We start from the raw sequence: 4,884 nt of genomic DNA, 5'->3' as shown, positions 1-4,884 counted from the left end.
CCAGAAGAGTTCCAAATGTGTGTGGGTAGAATATATATCCCACGGGGGTAAAATTTAAAAAAGTTGAAAAAATTTTTTTTTTGGACTTAGTCTTTTTTCCGGCGTTTATCAGACTTTCAGATAGGGCAAATGTCAGTGAGCATTCCGATTTCAGTTCCAGAGCGATTCGCCCAATGAGTCCTTGATATTTAGTCGTTTTCAGCCAATATTTTGGATTTTTGAAAATTTCACTTTTTTGTGAAAATATCCACTAAATGAGGGAATAATATGTGTGAGGGTACCCCAGGAGAGTTCCAAATGTGTGTGGGTAGAATATATATCCCACGGGGGAAAAATTGAAAAAAGTTGAAAACAATTTTTTTTTGGACTTAGTCATTTTTCCGGCGTTTATCAGACTTTCAGATAGGGCAAATGTCAGTGAGCATTACGATTTCAGTTCCAGAGTGATTCGCGCAATGAGTCCTTGATATTTAGTCATTTTCAGCCAATTTTCTGGATTTTTGAAAATTTCAATTTTTTGTGAAAATATCCACTAAATGAGGGAATAATATGTGTGAGGGTACACAGGAGAGTTCCAAATGGGTGTGGGTAGAATATATATCCCACGGGGGTAAAATTGAAAAAAGTTGAAAACAATTTTTTTTTGGACTTAGTCATTTTTCCGGCGTTTATCAGACTTTCAAATAGGGGAAATGTCAGTGAGCATTCCTATTTCAGTTCCAGAGCGATTCGCCCAATGAGTCCTTGATATTTAGTCATTTTCAGCCAATTTTCTGGATTTTTGAAAATTTCACTTTTTTGTGAAAATATCCACTAAATGAGGGAATAATATGTGTGAGGGTACCCAGGAGAGTTCCAAATGTGTGTGGGTAGAATATATATCCCACGGGGGTAAAATTTAAAAAAGTTGAAAAAATTTTTTTTTTGGACTTAGCCTTTTTTCCGGCGTTTATCAGACTTTCAGATAGGGCAAATGTCAGTGAGCATTCCGATTTCAGTTCCAGAGCGATTCGCCCAATGAGTCCTTGATATTTAGTCGTTTTCAGCCAATATTTGGATTTTTGAAAATTTCACTTTTTTGTGAAAATATCCACTAAATGAGGGAATAATATGTGTGAGGGTACCCCAGGAGAGTTCCAAATGTGTGTGGGTAGAATATGTATCCCACGATGGTAAAATTGAAAAAAGTTGAAAAAATTTTTTTTTTGGACTTAGTCATTTTTCCGGCGTTTATCAGACTTTCAGATAGGGAAAATGTCAGTGAGCATTCCGATTTCAGTTCCAGAGCGATTCGCGCAATGAGTCCTTGATATTTAGTCGTTTTCAGACAATATTTTGGATTTTTGAAAATTTCACTTTTTTGTGAAAATATCCACTAAATGAGGGAATAATATGTGTGAGGGTACCCCAGGAGACTTCCAAATGTGTGTGGGTAGAATATATATCCCACGGGGGTAATATTGAAAAAAAGTTGAAAAAAAATTTTTTTGGACTTAGTCATTTTTCCGGCGTTTATCAGACTTTCAAATAGGGGAAATGTCAGTGAGAATTCCGATTTCAATTCCAGAGCGATTCGCCCAATGAGTCCTTGATATTTAGTCGTTTTCAGCCAATATTTTGGATTTTTGAAAATTTCACTTTTTTGTGAAAATATCCACTAAATGAGGGAATAATATGTGTGAGGGTACCCCAGGAGAGTTCCAAATGTGTGTGGGTAGAATATATATCCCACGGGGGAAAAATTGAAAAAAGTTGAAAACAATTTTTTTTTGGACTTAGTCATTTTTCCGGCGTTTATCAGACTTTCAAATAGGGGAAATGTCAGTGAGCATTCCTATTTCAGTTCCAGAGCGATTCGCCCAATGAGTCCTTGATATTTAGTCATTTTCAGCCAATTTTCTGGATTTTTGAAAATTTCACTTTTTTGTGAAAATATCCACTAAATGAGGGAATAATATGTGTGAGGGTACCCAGGAGAGTTCCAAATGTGTGTGGGTAGAATATATATCCCACGGGGGTAAAATTTAAAAAAGTTGAAAAAATTTTTTTTTTGGACTTAGTCTTTTTTCCGGCGTTTATCGGACTTTCAGATAGGGCAAATGTCAGTGAGCATTCCGATTTCAGTTCCAGAGCGATTCGCCCAATGAGTCCTTGATATTTAGTCGTTTTCAGCCAATATTTTGGATTTTTGAAAATTTCACTTTTTTGTGAAAATATCCACTAAATGAGGGAATAATATGTGTGAGGGTACCCCAGGAGAGTTCCAAATGTGTGTGGGTAGAATATATATCCCACGGGGGTAAAATTGAAAAAAGTTGAAAACAATTTTTTTTTGGACTTAGTCATTTTTCCGGCGTTTATCAGACTTTCAGATAGGGAAAATGTCAGTGAGCGTTACTATTTCAGTTCCAGAGCGATTCGCGCAATGAGTCCTTGATATTTAGTCATTTTCAGCCAATTTTCTGGATTTTTGAAAATTTCACTTTTTTGTGAAAATATCCACTAAATGAGGGAATAATATGTGTGAGTGTACCCAGGAGAGTTCCAAATGGGTGTGGGTAGAATATATATCCCACGGGGGTAAAATTGAAAAAAGTTGAAAAATTTTTTTTTTTGGACTTAGTCTTTTTTCCGGCGTTTATCAGACTTTCAGATAGGGCAAATGTCAGTGAGCATTCCGATTTCAGTTCCAGAGCGATTCGCCCAATGAGTCCTTGATATTTAGTCATTTTCAGCCAATTTTCTGGATTTTTGAAAATTTCACTTTTTTGTGAAAATATCCACTAAATGAGGGAATAATATGTGTGAGGGTACCCAGAAGAGTTCCAAATGTGTGTGGGTAGAATATATATCCCACGTGGGTAAAATTTAAAAAAGTTGAAAAAATTTTTTTTTTGGACTTAGTCTTTTTTCCGGCGTTTATCAGACTTTCAGATAGGGCAAATGTCAGTGAGCATTCCGATTTCAGTTCCAGAGCGATTCGCCCAATGAGTCCTTGATATTTAGTCGTTTTCAGCCAATATTTTGGATTTTTGAAAATTTCACTTTTTTGTGAAAGTATCCACTAAATGAGGGAATAATATGTGTGAGGGTACCCCAGGAGAGTTCCAAATGTGTGTGGGTAGAATATATATCACACGGGGGTAAAATTGAAAAAAGTTGAAAAAATTTTTTTTTGGACTTAGTCATTTTTCCGGCGTTTATCAGACTTTCAGATAGGGAAAATGTCAGTGAGTGTTACGATTTCAGTTCCAGAGCGATTCGCGCAATGAGTCCTTGATATTTAGTCATTTTCAGCCAATTTTCTGGATTTTTGAAAATTTCACTTTTTTGTGAAAATATCCACTAAATGAGGGAATAATATGTGTGAGTGTACCCAGGAGAGTTCCAAATGGGTGTGGGTAGAATATATATCCCACGGGGGTAAAATTGAAAAAAGTTGAAAACAATTTTTTTTTGGACTTAGTCATTTTTCCGGCGTTTATCAGACTTTCAAATAGCGGAAATGTCAGTGAGCATTCCGATTTCAGTTCCAGAGCGATTCGCCCAATGAGTCCTTGATATTTAGTCATTTTCAGCCAATTTTCTGGATTTTTGAAAATTTCACTTTTTTGTGAAAATATCCACTAAATGAGGGAATAATATGTGTGAGGGTACCCCAGGAGAGTTCCAAATGTGTGTGGGTAGAATATATATCCCACGATGGTAAAATTGAAAAAAGTTGAAAAAAATTTTTTTTTGGACTTAGTCATTTTTCCGGCGTTTATCAGACTTTCAGATAGGGAAAATGTCAGTGAGCGTTACGATTTCAGTTCCAGAGCGATTCGCGCAATGAGTCCTTGATATTTAGTCATTTTCAGCCAATTTTCTGGATTTTTGAAAATTTCACTTTTTTGTGAAAATATCCACTAAATGAGGGAATAATATGTGTGAGTGTACCCAGGAGAGTTCCAAATGGGTGTGGGTAGAATATATATCCCACGGGGGTAAAATTTAAAAAAGTTGAAAAATTTTTTTTTTTGGACTTAGTCTTTTTTCCGGCGTTTATCAGACTTTCAGATAGGGCAAATGTCAGTGAGCATTCCGATTTCAGTTCCAGAGCGATTCGCCCAATGAGTCCTTGATATTTAGTCGTTTTCAGCCAATATTTTGGATTTTTGAAAATTTCACTTTTTTGTGAAAATATCCACTAAATGAGGGAATAATATGTGTGAGGGTACCCAGGAGAGTTCCAAATGTGTGTGAGTAGAATATATATCCCACGGGGGTAAAATTGAAAAAAGTTGAAAACAATTTTTTTTTGGACTTAGTCATTTTTCCGGCGTTTATCAGACTTTCAAATAGGGGAAATGTCAGTGAGCATTCCGATTTCAGTTCCAGAGCGATTCGCCCAATGAGTCCTTGATATATAGTCGTTTTCAGCCAATATTTTGGATTTTTGAAAATTTCACTTTTTTGTGAAAATATCCACTAAATGAGGGAATAATATGTGTGAGGGTACCCCAGGAGACTTCCAAATGTGTGTGGGTAGAATATATATCCCACGGGGGTAATATTGAAAAAAAGTTGAAAAAAAATTTTTTTGGACTTAGTCATTTTTCCGGCGTTTATCAGACTTTCAGATAGGGGAAATGTCAGTGAGCATTCCGATTTCAGTTCCAGAGCGATTCGCCCAATGAGTCCTTGATATTTAGTCGTTTTCAGCCAATATTTTGGATTTTTGAAAATTTCACTTTTTTGTGAAAATATCCACTAAATGAGGGAATAATATGTGTGAGGGTACCCCAGGAGACTTCCAAATGTGTGTGGGTAGAATATATATCCCACGGGAGTAATATTGAAAAAAAGTTGAAAAAAAATTTTTTTGGACTTACTCATTTTTCC

This window comes from Phyllobates terribilis, unplaced genomic scaffold (genome assembly GCF_046119375.1).
Source record: "Phyllobates terribilis strain yellow unplaced genomic scaffold, ASM4611937v1 Scaffold_226__1_contigs__length_3207580, whole genome shotgun sequence".
Taxonomy (NCBI): Eukaryota; Metazoa; Chordata; class Amphibia; order Anura; family Dendrobatidae; genus Phyllobates; species Phyllobates terribilis.
Note: the sequence above shows the minus strand (reverse complement) of the source record.